Here is a 17,280-nt window from a genome sequence, read left to right as displayed (position 1 = left end):
ATTCTTAACTGAAGTTCGTGCTTCTCTATCAAGGCACTGCTCCTGGTATTTTCTCCTGTAAAATCTCTTGGACAGGGCTGGGTGTCTGGTTATGCCTGGCCCTTCCCTCTCTCTCTTGGAGGGGGAAGAGGGGGTCTCAGATGACAAGTCATCAAGCCAGTTTCCCCTCCTCTTCGGGGTTCTTGATCCGGTGGCAGCAGGGTTTGGTTCCAGGGACTGCAGAGACCCTTCGCAGTTGGGTTTCGCAGCTGCCTGGGTCCGCAGCGAGCCCTGGTCTGGGTGAGAGTGGCACCCCGCCTATCCAATGAGAGGCGCGGGTTTCTCTGCCGTGCCCGCCCCGCTTTCCCCGCGGCCCCAATGACCGCTCTAACAGGGCCGGCTTCGGCTGTCAAGTAGCTGGGCTGAGCTCCACCGAGGCTGGGAGGGACGCGGGGTGCGGAGATGCGCTCCCAGGTGTTTGCAGCGCAAGTGGGAAACCTGTAGGTGATGGTCCAGCTGTGCCGCGCCGACCCGAGCAGGAGCAGAGAACACAGGTAGGAGGCAGGACTTTTCCTTCTTTGCAGATAGGAGGAAAAAAAAAAAAAAAAATGCATGCGTATTTTCCTGCTGCCGCTGCCTGCCTTCCCCTTCTTCCCCTTCCCCCAGCCCTGCCCCGCCCTCGGCACCCCCAAATCTGATGTGGTCGCCGCAGCTCTCGCCGTGAAGTACGGCTGGAGGACTGGGATGGGGTGTCTGGGTGCTGGGATGGGGGGTGCCGGAGCCCCGGCGTCGGGCGGGGCGGGCAGCAGCGCCCCAGGCGAGGGCACCGCCGAGCCTCCATCTGCGTCTCGTCAACTTTCCTCCCCGGTGACGCTCCCGAGGAATGCCCGGCCGCAGGGGAGGGTTTGGGGCGCAGCCCGGTCTGCAGCCGGGAGCCCGCGAGGAGCTTCCTCCGCTCCGCACCTGCCGGTTCTCCCTGTCCTACCTTGCGTCTACACCCGCAGGCACATCCCTGCAAGGACGGGGGATGACTGCGCGGAGGGGAGCGAGGCACTTGCTCAGTTTCCCAGGCTCCTCCGTTAAGGACTGGCTCCCTCCAGGAGCGGGGGGTGGGGAGGAAGTCCCGCACCTCTAAGGGCATTTACCGGTTAATGATGTCTCCACTGAGAAGACCTGGCCCTTCTCCCAGGATCTGCTGCAGACCGAGCTTGGGAGAGGCCGGGCCGGCTTCTCCTCTCCTCTCCTCTCCTCTCCTCTCCTCTCCTCTCCTCTCCTCTCCTCTCCTCTCCTCTCCTCTCCTCCTAGCCTGGTGCTGCCTATGGGAAAGAAACCACCTTTTCGCCTAGTTTCTAAAAAAAAAAAAAAAAAAAAAAAAAATGGGTTTATCCTCGGGGATTCCCAGAGTCAAGTAATTGTGCCCGGATGGGCTCCCCGCGGCTGCTGCGAGGCAGCCTCCCCGGGTGACCGCATCTGGGTGCATCTGGGTGCATCTGGGTAGTAGGTGTTGGCCCAATGCCGGTTCCTGCAGGAGTCAGATTGCTGCAAGCAGTAGGCAGAAGAATTGCAGAGAAATTAGAGGCTGCATCACTCAGGGGAACCAACCGATGACATCCTGCTTTGAAGATTACTGAAAAATTGGGGTGATGAGGAAAAAGGAGAGGGGAAAGCTGCAACCTTTTCTCATTTATCCATGCCCAATCCAGCATGGGCATTTGTATGTCTGCTCGTGTGTGCACATCTCCAAGGTGGAGCTATATATAGCTCTTGCACACCCAGCCCTGTTTGCCTGCTGCTGAGCAGGCTGCCTGGGCCTTCTGAAGCAATCTGGAAGCACTGAGTGGGAGGGGCAAAAAGGAATCAAATTCTCCATTGGGGGAAAAGCCGGAGAAGATGTGTTCAGACTGAGGAAACCTGCAAGGAATAATGTCTCTGTAACGCACATGAATGTCAGTATTTCCAGATATTATTTTAAAGACATTCTTAGAGTGCTATTTGATCTTCATCCATTTCCCTGGTTTTTTCAGCTTTACAGTGTACACATGAACCTTACCAGCCTGAAACGAATGTAGCACACATATCAAATAAACACATATATCTGGGGTATTTTATTAAACTCATCAGAGCGTAATGGTTTGCATATGCCCTACCTTCACTGTTGGGTTGTAAATTTATTTGGATGGTAACTTACAGCTAGTGCATTTGGAGAGCTGGGGGGGAAAGATCTACCCACCTTGCAAGATATAAAACTGAGGGGCCTTTAGAACCTTTGAAGATAGCTTTAATCTATTTCTTGGTACAAATTTTATTTGTAGACCCGGTATTTAAATGTGTGCTGCTTTTTCACATCATGTCTATTTGCATTACATGTCTTTTATAGATGTGTATGCATTTATTTTCCCCCATTGCCTGAAGTTATTTAATCTGGATGGTAACTTTTTCATTTTCTTTGATGAGAAAACTAAGATTTAGAGGGTACAAGAAATTTGCCTAAAGCCTTCTAAAATTCCACTATTTCAACCCTAATATTTCAGCAATCTACTATGGATTATATTGCAGAGCAGTGTCCCCTTGAATAAAATACTTCAACTTCCTGTGATTTTTGGTATTGATAACAAAATTTGGTCAGTGTTACACCAGTAACAATACAGGCCAAGGTTATTCGGTTATTTGGATGCTCAGTCTTATTTTATTTATTTATTTATTTAACCCTTATATGTATGTCTGATTTGTCTTCTAATTAGGCAAGGAAGCACTTCGCAGAAAAAGACTATGACCTGTATTTTTGTATACTCCACCACACTGAACACAGTTCTAGGTAGGCTTGAAGATTCTTATTGAGGATGTCTCATCATAAGGAATCATTTGGAGCAATGATTGAAGGATAATAAGTTTATTAATAGAATAAATGTGTTGGGAACTACATTTGGAAACTTCCTTTGGATTTATCCTTTCCATGAGGAGGAATGGCTGACATGAGGCATTTCTCTAGCTTTCCACAGAATGGTTCAATTTTCCAATAGGAGTTATGGCTCTGTACAAGTTATTCTATACAGTGTCTCTTACCTGTGCCCCTTGAGACTGACTAGAGGGCAAGTTGAAAGATAGACCATTTATATTTTTCTATACAAAACATGCTATGTTATATTGCTATTAAAAAAAGAAAACAACAGTGTCTATCCATTTCCCATCACCATCTATTTCTGTATATAAATTGTCCATGGTTTACATCATAAAAAAGGAACGCATTCTAAGTCATCAGTAAGTTCTTTAAATTCAATGTTTGGTTTTTTTATTGCTGTATTATTCATTTTTCTTCCCCTTTGAACTACCATTTTTCATACTTTCCATCTCCTTCTGGAGATTTTACCTTTTTTTTAAGATTATATTTAGTGTTCATGAGAGATACAGAGAGAGACAGAGACATAGGCAGAGGGAGAAGCAGACCCCCATGGTGAGCCCACTATGGGACTCGTTCCCAGGACTCCAGGTTCCTAACCTGAGCCAAAGGCAGATGCTCAACCACTGAGCCACCCAGGGGTCCCAGATTTTACTTCTGATACCACAATCATCTAATGTTATAGTTTTTCTCTTACTTTTTCTAGACTTCTGTTCTTGGTCTCCTTCTTATCTCCTCTTCCTGCTTTAGGTTTTCAAGTGAATTCCCCAAATTGATGCAATTTATCTTATTGGAAACACAATTCTTCTGCATTTCTTTCTTAATCTCTCCTCCATTAGCCATTCCAAATTATTAACCTAACAGCTAAGAGCACAGGCTTTGGGAAGAGGCCCACTTGCGTTAATATCTATATGTTATTATGCAGATAAGTGAATGTCAGTAAGTCAACTGGGGATTATAATAGCACTTACCTCAGAGTTTTTTGTGGGTTTTTTAATTAAATAAATAATCCATGTAACACATGGTTGTATTCATTACTCATAAACAATTGCTATTCGTAGTAAGTCATATTTTTTTTTTGTTTTTTGTTTTTTCCCGTTAATATTCATCACCCTTAAACTGGCTCTTAGCAAAGGATACCTCATTTTTCCAGGCTTCTGATTTGTGATTTGTTTTCTTTTTTTTTTTTTTTTTCAGATTTCCTTCCTCTATCACCAAGTGCCCACCATCATCTATTCAGTTATTAATTTGTCCTTTTTAATTCTGATCTCTAATTTGTATCATATGTTTTCCCCAATACCAGTGTATGTGTCCTTGCATGCCTTAGATTAGCACAGTAGGCAATTAATTTATCAACTCTCCCAATGTATGTCTTTCTGCTTAATCTAAGATGCCACATATTACTAACATAATATATTTTTAATTTTCATTATTGATTATACTCTTGCAACTTTCATTGTAATTTACTTCATATCATAATATCCATACTGTGAACTTTGGAGCAGGAACACTTGGGTTCAAATTCTGAGAATAGCACTGACTAGTTGCGGTACTTTGGAAACAGCAGGAGGAAGATGGGTCACTATTTCATTATGATTGTATGAATAACCTATTACATAAAATAGCACTTTAAAGTATACTCATATAATATTACGTTAAAACAACATTTTTATAATTATGAGAAAATACAGGATCTTTCAAGAAGAATTCAAAGTGAAAGAAAATTATACCATGCAGAGAGATCCGTGCTCAACCTTCCAATTTTATTTCTATAAATATACATAGGTATTTTAAATGTGCAAATTTGGAATTAGAGTGAATATTCATTTTTATATTTAGCTTCTCCACCTTAACATCATACCATAACATTAGTTTATTTTATTTAATATTCTTACTAACCATGTTTTTTTATGGCTGTCATCTATTGTCTTATATAGTTAGAATCTTAAGATTGTTTCCTGTTTTTCACATTCATGGAAATAAGCATAATTATTCGTTAATTTTTGCATTTTTGACCATTTCCTTATAATAACTTCATAGATGTTACTGGATCAGATTTTTAAATATTTCAGACTCTTTTTTTTTTTTTAAATTTTTATTTACTTATGATAGTCACAGAGAGAGAGAGAGAGCGAGGCAGAGACACAGGCAGAGACAGAAGCAGGCTCCATGCACCGGGAGCCCGACGTGGGATTCGATCCCGGGTCTCCAGGATCGCGCCCTGGGCCAAAGGCAGGCGCCAAACCGCTGCGCCACCCAGGGATCCCAAATATTTCAGACTCTTAATGCTTGTTGCCAAATTGCTCTAGCAAAAAGTTTATGCACAAATTAATACTCAGTATAAACCAGTTGGGCAGTAATCTGATTAACATTTGGAATTGTGGTTTTAAAAATTGTGACTGACATTTTGATAGTAGAAATTGTGTATCTGGTTATTTTGAATTGTGTTTCTATGATTTTGAATGATTTGGGGTGATTTTGAGAAATGTTGTCATGTTTATTGGCTCTTTGTATTTCTTAATTTGTGGATTTCATTTGACTTTTGAGTTATGGTTTCTAACTCAATAGAAAAATCCATTTGTATACTATGAAAATTTTCTTTACCTTTCTTTTTGTCTTTGATCTTTTATGTTTTTGGACATACAGAAATTTGTAGCCTTACTATAGTTTAACATATAAGTCTATTTGTAGTAGTATTTTTCATTGCTTTAATACTCAGAAAACTTTCTTCTACGTGACAAAGAATTGAACATAAAAATACAAATTTGAGGGTTCTATTGCTGAACTTCTTTTATTCTTTGAAGTGGGATTTGGCTTATGTATATTATGTATATATCACTGTGTGAAATGGCTCCTGGGGACATATAAAATACCCTCTCAGTCTATTAAGATCCCATTATTATTTATGTGGCTTTCCCAAGAAGTGAATAGTATCTTAATTCTTTCTGAGCTACTATTGTCCATTTCAAAAATGCCACAGGGCAAAACGTACTATGGAAGATATTAATGACCAGGTTACTCAACCAGAGCAAGGCACATTGTTTGCACAATTATCTGAGTGACTCAGGCACTAAATCTGCTTTTACTGGGATTATCCAGATGGTCCTTAATTCACTGGATAATTGTTCACCCCTGTACTTGATTTTGTTGATGTATACCAGACTGTGTCATTGCTTTTCCTACACAGTTTTATTTGTTACTAGTCTCTTATACTGAGGGTTAGCCACATTCATTTCTTTTATGAGTGGCAGTTCCCTTGGTCCTTGAAGAACACACATGTTAGAGTTATGCAGAACTTTACAGGAAACCCAGTTTGGCCAATTAACAAACTGTGTGATGTCTGGCAAATTACTTAATCTCTTTAAGTCTTTGTTTCCCATGTAGGAAATGAGGATATTCAGAGTTAAGAGTACTTGTATCAGTCTCCCTCTCTTATCGTCTTCTTCTCAAGCCCATTCTCCACACCGTAATCAAAGTTCTCTCTCTAAAACCAATTTCATCTAGTGTCTTCTCTACTAAAAATAAGATGCCCAGAGTCCTTTGCATTTCACCTAAAGTTCTGTATTAAATGGTCCATGATTGGGATGCCTGGGTGGCTCAGCTGTTGAGCATCTGCCTTTGGCTCAAGGTGTGATTCCGTGGTCTGGGATGGAGTTCTGCATCTGGCTCCCCACAGGAAGCCTACTTCTCCCTCTGCCTGTGTCTCTGCCTCTCTCTGTGTCTCTCATGAATAAATAAATAAAATCTTAAAAAAAAAATGGTCCATGACTAATTCTCTAAATTCACTTTTTTATTTTTATAGACTCTTCCATTTCCGGTTTCCCACAATGCCAATAACACAGAACTATTTGCATTTCTCCTAATGCATCATATTTTCTCTCTTTTCCCCCCAAACTTCACTCTGAGTCCATACTCTCTTCTCTGCCATAAAGACCTTCCTCTTTCCTATAATGTAACTGAGACTGCCTAATGTCGTCAAGGCTCAGGTTAGTTGCCACATTCTCTAGGAGGATTTCCCTGAACATGGCTGAGTTTGGAGTCCTTATTTAGTGCTTCCATAATAATCCATAGACACCCCAACCATAGCACTTACAATGCTAAATTGTAAATGATTGTTTACTTGTCTGTTACCCCACCATAAGCCACTGAGGATAGAAACCTCTTTCCTCTTAGTGTCCAATGAAGGCTCTGACTTAAAGTTAATACTTAATAAATATTTTTGGAACAAATGAATAAATGAAAGTTAAGATTAAACTTGTTTTTAAGATTTTAAGGAATAAAGGTACCTGGGTGGTTCAGTGGTTGAGCATCTACCTTTGGCTCAGGGCATAATCCCAGGGTCCTGGGATCTAGTCCTGAGTCAGGCTCCCCGCAAGGAGCCTGTTTCTTCCTCTGCCTATGTCTCTGCCTCTCTGTCTCTCTCATGAATAAATAAATAAAATCTTAAAAAATATTTCAAAGAATAAAGGATTTATATCTTTATCTTGGAAACAAGCAAATAAAAACTAGAATCTATGTCAATCTTCACATTTTTTTAAAGAATTAACTTCATGGTTCTGTTGAGTTATATCAGATGCCTAAAAGAGAGTCCTTTAATAAGCAATTTTAAGTGAAAATTCATGCCTAAGACATTGAATAATTCCCAAATGCTAGGCCGTTAAGTCACTCTCCTTTAAATAATTCTACATTTTAGAAAGAATAGACATGTATAGTTACATGCAAAATATATATCTATAATTTAGCTGTGTTGGAACTAGTATCGACAAAATTAACTCCCTTTTTCTACATTTAATAAGAGATCTTGGGGATCCCTGGGTGGCGCAGCGGTTTGGCGCCTGCCTTTGGCCCAGGGCGCGATCCTAGAGACCCGGGATCAAATCCCACATCAGGCTCCCGGTGCATGGAGCCTGCTTCTCCCTCCGCCTGTGTCTCTGCCTCTCTCTCTCTCTCTCTGTGACTATCATAAATAAATAAAAAATTTAAAAAAAATTAAAAAAAAATAATAAGAGATCTTCCATTGGTGTGATCTCTAGAAGTTTACAAACATGGTCACATGCATAGCTGCATTTGATTCTTTGCAACAATTCTAAAAGTTAGATAGAAAGGCATGATTATCTACACAGATAAGGAAAGAAACTCAGAGAAATAAGTAGTTTGCCTAAAAGCATATTAGTTAGTGGCAAATTTGGACAAGAAGTAAAGTAATATTACTTACCATTGCATGTTTTAGGTATTATCCTTAGCCAAAACATCTCACTGAGAGTTCTCAGCCACCATTCTGTCCACGTCAAGGACATTGGTCTTGATAATCTGCTGAGATTCCTGAACAATCCAGTAAAAATTCACTACACTAATATCCATATATGGTTTTTACTTTGGTTTTTAATTATCTGAGATGAAACCCACTATTTTATTTGATTATTTGCACAACACATGTGTACGTATGTGTGTATGGGTACATATTACACTTACAACTTTTTTTTAGTTCGAGTATATTTCCTTTTGTACAGTGCTCTTTCATTCATGTTTTCTTTACTAGAATTATTAAAATACTTTTCCAAGATAATCTTAATTAAGAAGACAATATTCACCTTTCCAACTTGGTTTAGTATAAATTCTGTATAGTCTTAGGGAATCTGATGAGTGAAATATGTTTTATAGAAATAATGTTGAAAAGACATTTATGAAAAATAGATGGATACTAACATAGAGCACTGATCTAGCCTAGTTTGAAAATCAAAAATATTGAGCTATAAGACTGATTTTCTGTTTGACTTTGTAAACAATGTGTTATCTAAAATCTCACTTCAATTATTGACAACAATCATTTATTGAGCATTCATTCACTCTGTGTTGGGCATTGTTTTAAATGCGTTCAATGTGATATCTCATAACTTAACCAAATATAGTAAGTAGATTTTGCTTATAATTTTTTACTATATTACAAGTGAGAAAAATTAGATATTAAAAAACTAATGATTATAGAAGCTAGATTTACATCCAGGTTATCTAACTCCTAAGCCCTAAATTATTAGGATTAATGCCTTTCCATGACATCTGGTTTTAGTGTTCTGTGAGTCACATTCTAAATTCTCTCTATGTTAGGAGACTAGTATCTATCTCAAATAAACTTAGTATCACACAAGAGATTAAAGCGTTCTAAATTTATGTATATTTTATTTATGGATATCTTATAAACAAAATGGTCTTCTACTACAGTGATTTACATGAGGCAGTTTCCCAACATGAATTAAGCAATTGCAATGTGCGATTTTAAAATTCACTATTTTAACTTAGAACTAAGCCTCAGAAGTTTTTATGTATTTCTGCCCTAATTTTGCTTCCTAACACCACAAACCATCAACAGTAATTCTATCTTAAGACATCTAATCTTATAGTATTTAATTGTCATGGTTACTGAAAGTACAGGTTTGCTATCTGTAACACGTAAGATTGCCTGCTAAAATATTGTAAACAATTTTTATAATACTTCAGTTTAGGACTCAACTTGTTTAATATAACAGAATTTTATATCAGATGAAAAGTTTTATTGTATAATTTTTATATATTAAATATAATACTATATTTTAATTGAAAATCTTTAAAAATATCTACTGATTATATTTTTCTTTTTGTTTGCATATATTATTTTAAAGATCACAATAACTCTTTTGGTACTAGAACTTACCCAGTTTTTACAAACAAGTTATTTTCAAATTTTGGCTTAGTCACAAGTTGGATGGTAATGAAACTAAGGCATCTGCTTTCAATAAAACATTGTACTGCTTTTTCTTAAACCTTTTTAATTAAAGAATAATAGAAATACAGAAACGTGCACAGAAAAGGGTCAGTTCAGTGAGCTTTTAGAAAGTACTTATACCCATTAAATCAACACTCAGTTCAGGATAAAGAACCTTGGCTGTACCAAGCCCCTCCTAATCACTACTACCTTGCTCTTTCCCAAAAGCAGCAACTCTTCTGATTTCAAGACTATTGAATAGTTTTGCTTGTTTTTGAAATTAATATAAACAGAATAATATATTATGCATTTTTTGCATGTTATTTATTTTGCTCAACCTTTTGGATGAGAAATATCCATGTTCCTGCACATAATAGTAGTTCATTTTTATTCTTCTGTAGAATTCCATGGTATGAATACTCCAAAATACATACATCTATTCTACTTGTTGGACATCTGGGTTGTTTCCAGTTTTGTATTATTACTAATAGTTCTCCTATGAACATTTGTTACTGTCTGTGTCTTTTGTAGTATATATATGTAATTGTGTTTTTGCTAAGATTGAACTAAGATTAAAATTGCTGACTCATAAGATACTGCTTAGAAATTGTTTGCTTTTCCCAAGTGGTTGAGCCAATTTTCAGTCCAGTCTGTAGTGTGTGAGATTTCAAGTTGGTGCTTAGCTTTGCCAACACTTGGTATTAATAGTGTTTTAAACTGAAACTACTTAATGGGGATGGATATCTTTTTTTTTTTTAATTAATTTTTATTGGTGTTCAATTTACCAACATACAGAAAAACACCCTGTGCTCATCCCGTCAAGTGTCCACCTCAGTGCCCGTCACCCATTCCCCTCCAACACCCGCCCTCCTCCCCTTCCACCACCCCTAGTTCGTTTCCCCGAGTTAGGAGTCTTTATGTTCTGTCTCCCTTCCTGATATTTCCCAACATTTCTTTTCCCTTCCTTTATATTCCCTTTCACTATTATTCATATTGGGGATGGATATCTAAGTATGGTTTTAATTTTTTTTTATTTATAAGAAGTTGAACACCTTTTATATATGTTTTGGCCATTTGAATATGCTGTTTTGAACTGTCATTGAGAAATTTTGTTCATTTTGCTATTGAGTTATCTATCTTTTCCTTTTTGATTCATAAGAAGTTCCTAATATATTCTGAATTTGAACCCATAGAAAATACTTGCAAATATCTTCTCCCACTCTATGATTTGCTTTGACACTCTTTTAATGTTATCATTTATCAACAAATGTTCTCAGCTTAAATGTAGTCTAGAGCTGGTATTTTTTGTCTTGTTTAATAAATCCTTCTTACTACAAGTTATGGAGATTTTTCTTTTGTATTGTGTTCAAGACATTTTATTGTTTTGCATTTCATCTGGAATTGATTTTTATGGGTGGTTTGAGTTTTGCTTTCTTACTTTTATGGATATAAAATTCATCGAGAGACATTTATTGAAAAGGCTATCCTTTCCCCACAGTTTGGCAATGCTACCTCTGTCTTAAGTCTTCCATGTATGGGCAGACCTGTTCTTGGACTTTCTACTATTTCACTGGATTACTTGAAAATTATTATTCCCATAGACACAGTCTTAATTACCGTGGATTTGAAATATATGTTAATATTTGCTAGAGTAGGTCCTCTAGTTTGGTTATTCTTTAAGTTTGTCTGACTGTTAATGACTCTTTGCCTTGTTGTATACATTTGAAATTCTACTTTTAGTTTCTACAAAATCCTTGTTGGAATTTTATTATGATGGCATTTAACCTAGAAATAATATGACTATAATTGACATGTTAAAAAATTGAGTCCTTTAATTTGTGTAATGGCCTATATTTATCATTCCTTCTAGATCTTTTAAATTTTTTAAAAATGATATTTAAAATTTTCAGCATGAAAAAAAATAAAAATAAAAAATTTTCAGCATGAAAATTTTGCACATCTTTGCTATATTTATTCCTAGGTATTTGATTTTTTTATGCCATCATAAGCACAGTACTGCAATTTATAAATTTCAATTTATAAATTTCATTTTCTTAATCTTCACTAATAATAAAAAGAATATAGCCAATTTTATGTTGACCTTTTTATAGACTTATAAATCTCTCTTATCAATGTTAATTTTTCAGTTAATTCCTTTTAATTTTGTAGATTCTCAAATATATCATTAGAAAATGAGCTTATTTCTTCATATCTATTCTTAAAAACTTATTAAAATTTTGCCTTTTTATGTTGGCTAGGGTCTCTAGTGTAATGTTGAGTAAAAGTGATGAAACTGATCTTTGTATCAATTTTTGATCTCATAAGAAAATTTCTCCATATTTCACTATTTCATAGATAACCTTGACCAGGGTAAGAAAATTCCCCCCTATTTCTATTTGTTTAGATTTTTTAAAAAATTAATAATTTAAATTTATTTAGATGACCATATGATTTTTCTCTAATGCTAAGTTAATGCAATGGATAATATGGATTGATTTTCACATGTTAAACCAGGATTTCTGGAATAAATTTAACTTATTTATGATCTGCTTATTACCCATTATGTATATTACTGAGTTGGGGTTGATAATATTTTACTTAGGGATATTTTAGCTATTTTTTTCAGTTTTTGTAATTTTATTTGGCCACATTTTGGTGTTAAATTTATGCTGGTTGAACTCTTGAAATGAGTTGGGATAGATTGCCTCTTTTTATTTTGATAAGAATCTGGATGGTTATGTTAATTTCTTAAATATTTTATAGAATCTACTATAAAGCCATTTGGTCTTAGAATTTTTGTTGTGGCACAATTTTATTTTATTTTATTTTATTTATTTTTTAGTTTTTATTATTTTTTAAGATTTTATTTATTTATTCATGACAGAGAGAGAGACAGAGGCAGAGACACAGGCAGAGGGAGAGGGAGAGAAGCAGGCTCCATGCAGGGAGCCTGACACGGGACTCTATACTGAGTCTCCAGGATCACACCCCAGGCAGAAGGCGGCGCTAAACCTCTGGGCCACTGGGGCTGCCCTGTGGCACAATTTTAAATGAAATAATTATCTTATGAGTTATGTATTTATTTATATTTCTTAATTATTACTTAATTCTTTTTGGTAAGAAATTTATCCATCTAAATTTTCAAAAATTCAATAGTATTTTTCAAAATAATATCATTCTATTTTGTAATAGCTGTAAAAATTTTGATGATGACTCTTTTCATTCATTTAAATTCAATCATGGAGCTATTATTGACATTTTATATATATATATATATTTTAAATGTTTTTATGCATAGACTATAGTTTTAAATTTATTATTACTACAATCAAAATACAGTATGATGTATATTATATGTAATGTTCTGGTCCTTTTTTTCAATCTTGGCCAACTTTTATTTCCACACATATGGTGCTCACATATCATTTTTAGCATTTGCCAAGTATCCCTTTGCAATGGATCCTAATTTGTTTATGTCCCATCACTGGATCTTTGGGTTATTTCCAACTTTTTAAAGAATGCACAACATTGCTCTGTATGTACTTTTGCACATTTCTGGGAATATTTCTCTAAGATATATTTATAGAGTGAAATTACTGGCAAGAAGAACATCTTTTACAGATTATCAGTATTTCCAAAAGGTCCTTCCAAGAGACTGTAGTACTCTATAATCCTAGTAACATGAATGTTTGATTTTGCATATTCTCTCCAGTGCTGAGTCTTGTCAATCTTTCAAATACTTGAAAGATGTTGTCTTGCCAAATTAAGCTTTAACTTAATACATAAAATTAACAGAGCATAATTATTTGCTGATGACATCATAAACATAATTTTTTTGCTATAGATCAAATTTTATTATACACATAAACTATTTTGATTATTATGGAATTGTACAACATTTCAGTTAAAATTAATCCTAAGTTGTTTTTATACAATTCAAGCACAGGGGCACCTGGGCACCTGGGTGGCTCAGTGGTTGAGTGTCTCCTTTGGTTCAGGGTGTGATCCTGGGGTCCTGGGATCAAGTCCTGCATCAGGCTCCCCACGGGGAACCTACTTCTCCCTCTGCCTATGTCTCTGCCTTTCTCTGTGTGTCTCTCATGAGTAAATAAATAAAATCTTATAAAAATAGTTCAAGCACTAAGAAACTTCCTACTTTTGTTGTCACTTTAGGGTCATAGACTTTCAATATAATATATGACTAAGTTTGCTCATGTAGGAAAGAGTAAAATACTAGCTATTCAATAGACATAGATTTAAATCACTGTTCTGGCACTTAGTAGAAGATATGTATTCTTGGGAAATCTACTCAACTTCTGTTACCCTGAGTGGTTTCATTTTCTAAAACAGGGAAAATAGATATGAAAGTAAGTTTGCTGTATTTTCTACCTGATTGTTTTCTAGGTTTGCTTTAGGTAACTGTCTTAGGCAGGTGCCTCTTCTCTTTCACTTAACTATTGATGACTCAAAGTTGTTTGTTCTTCAAGGAATACAAAAACACCAGTTTTCAGATGTGGCAAAGGATCTGTTTCCCACGAATAATCTACAAAGTAGGTCCTTCTGCTAGAAACTGAAAGAACTAATGTGAAGTAACCACAATAATACTCTTTTTTCTTCATTTGTTATACATTATATGTGTAAGAAGAGGGAGGGAGAGAACACACAAGAATTCTCAGAAATACAGATCCACTGTGTGGTAGGCATTGCACTGGGGCCTGGAGATAGAGTAGTAATAAAAAAGTCAGACTTTTCCCTGCCTTCAGAAGCTTCTAAGCTACGTGAGGAAAATAGATAAAAAGATAACCCCAAACTGTGATGAGTGCTTTAATCTAAGGAGAATCAATGTGTTAGGTGTATGTCTATGTCAGAAACATTTAGCAGAGCATGACTGATTCAAAAACTGGAAGAATTTAATATATAATAGAATGTAAACTATAAAGTAGCAAAATATATGGCCAAAGAAGAGAAAATAATAGATCAAGAAAGTTCTTTTAAGGAAAATTCTTTGTGTTTTAGCCTGGGAGCAATGGTTCCAAGTAAGGCAGTGATTTAATATCTTAAAATGTTAAAATGTTTTTTGAGGATTTAATGAAGTAAAAGAAAGATTGAGGTATTAGAGAACTTTGTAATTTCAAAAATGTTAAGGAAATTAACTCTCTAGATTTGAAGCAGCATATCTAGAAAAATTTTAATAAGAAATTTTGCTTCAAAATTGGCAGGCCTATAATCTCTAAATCATCTCTTTTAATAAGTTGTAATAATAATTTCATTTTTGACTTCATATTGTTATTAGGATGTTATAAAAACTCCCTTTGAGTTTTTTTGAGTAATTAAGGAAAAAATTAAAGGTGCTGAGCAATATTTTCATCTTAATTTTTTCCATAGCTTCTTTGAGAGCTAGATTTCTGCCAAGAGTTACCTTTTTTTTTTTTTAATTTATTCTTGATAGACATAGAGAGAGAAGCAGAGACACAGGCAGAGAGAGATGCAGGCTCCACACAGGGAGCCCGACGTAGGACACTCGATCCCGGCACCCCAGGACCGCGCCCTGGGCCAAAGGCAGGTGCTAAACTGCTGAGCCACCCAGGGATCCCCTATCTTTTAAAAGCCACAGACATCCACAGGTGTACAGGACTTTGGATTTCATCCCGAGCCATGACTGAGAATACCAGAACACCACCATGCTTATTTTATAAACATGTGTGGTTTCCTTTTTGCATACAATCGTATTTGTTATAGGGGCATATAAAATAGTCATTTATAACATGACTAAATCACTAAAGAAAGATGTCTAGTAGTAATGAGATTTTTAGAGATATTTGACATAGAGGGTTTTTATAAAATGCCTCCTATGTCTGACTCACTAGGTTGTAATTTTTTTCCTTATTTATTTTTACTGCGGTAAAATGCCTAGTTGTAAGGAGGAAAAATTGCCATTACTACTGACTGACCTAAATGATTTTATTAATCATAGTAAAATGTGCTTGAAGAATGACTTCTTGACATGTGAAAAGCTTATATTTCCAATAAAAATTGTTATATTTTCTGATACCCTGCTAAAATTATATACTGAGAAGTCACAACAAAAAACTGATGCTTAATTATCGTATATAATTTCTTATTTGTTTCTTTACTTTATGTCTCCTTTTAATGCTGCACTTGTTCTGGTAAGTGTCATCTTGGGGTATATTGACAATACTTGTCACTCTTTGAATGTCCAAAAATTCTGCAATGTACTTTTCAAAGCCAGTTATTCCCTATTACTTGATTCACTAGAGAATTAAAATTTAAGGAAGCCATTCCCCAACAAGATTTTGTTTCATCCAGAGAATATTTTTCACAGTTCACAATTGCTTGCAGTGTTCCTTGATTTGATACTACCGTTTGAATCTTGATTTATGATTTCTGCTTCATTAGTCATGGCCCTTCTGCTCAGCTGACATATGCTTATCTGTTCACTTATCTGGCTTATGTTTGAGATGGGGCGAATGCTGTGGATGATGGATAGTAATGGAGAATTCTTTATACCAGATCATAGCTTTCTTTAATATTTCTTTAATAATGGACCCCAGAGCAAATTCTGAGCAAAAACATCTATTTTTTTAAAGCTTCTTTGTTGTTTTAACAAGATAGATGGTTTTTCTTGTGTCTGCGTTGTGTATCTAGCAAGCATCCACTCATATTTCAGATTACTTTGCGCCCCCCTTATTCAGGAGGCTTCTTCTCTTAGCCTGACTTTTCCTAGTTAGATTAGCACTTTCTTTGTTTATGTCCCCAATGTACCCTTAGAGACTTCTGCCATAGCTCCTTCATTAACCATATATTTTTTTAAAGATTTTATTTATTTATTCATGAGAGACAGAGAGAGAGAGAGACAGGCAGAGACATAGGCAGAAGGAGAAGCAGGCTCCATGCAGGGAGCCCGATGTGGGACTCGATCCCTGGACTCCAGAATCATGCCCTGAGCCAAAGGCAGATGCTCAACTGCTGACCTACCCAGGTGTCCCCATTAACCATATTTATATTTATGTCTGCTTTTCTTTACTAGATTTTACAGGCCTTATCAGGTTTTGTTCTGTTTAGTTTGTTTTTGAATTTACAGTCCCTAGAACAATGCCTCATATTTAGGAATACTCAGTAGTCCATATAGTCCTTTTTTTTTTATCTTAGTAAACAAAATATTTTAGAAATGTTCTATTATAATAATATTCCATATTATGAAGATGCCAGAGGGAAGCCATCAATTTGTTAGTAGATACCCACTCTACTTTCTCTATGTTGGTAAATACAATCATAATCATACAGTTGTTCTACAACTGATACACAACAGGGCAGTGGTTCTCTGACTTTATAGTTCATAAGACTTACAGTTCATAAGAATTACCTGATATTATTTGTTAAAAATGATGAATGCTGACCTCCATCTCTATAGATTCTGTTTCAGTAAATCTGAAATATGATCCAGAATTCTGCATTTCTAATAGCATCTCTGGTGCTCCTCAGACTACATTTAAGAAGTAAAAATCTCTGTAGATCTAGTTGGAGCCAATGCTTACATCTCAATAATACATACATATAAACACGCACACATGCACAGAAGGTCAGAGTAAGCCTAGAGGATTGCTTTTAAATACTTTAAGGATCACCACATTGCCAGAGCCATTAT

General features: G+C 36.1%; 1 protein-coding gene across 4 annotated transcripts in view; it reads left to right on the top strand.

Annotated features, from left to right (window-relative positions):
• The window catches only part of CNTN1 (contactin 1), a 347,755-nt gene continuing 330,475 nt past the window's right edge, over positions 1–17,280 (top strand). The window contains exon 1 of one of the 4 annotated variants that reach the window (XM_026000122.2): positions 1–533. The gene's annotated coding sequence lies outside the window, so the exon portion shown is untranslated. The remainder of the gene's footprint in view (positions 534–17,280) is intronic. The other 3 variants (XM_072765564.1, XM_026000124.2, XM_072765566.1) reach the window with 3 other exon arrangements.

Source organism: Vulpes vulpes, chromosome 8 (genome assembly GCF_048418805.1).
Source record: "Vulpes vulpes isolate BD-2025 chromosome 8, VulVul3, whole genome shotgun sequence".
NCBI lineage: Eukaryota > Metazoa > Chordata > Mammalia > Carnivora > Canidae > Vulpes > Vulpes vulpes.
Note: the sequence above shows the minus strand (reverse complement) of the source record. Positions and strands in the feature narration are given on the sequence as shown.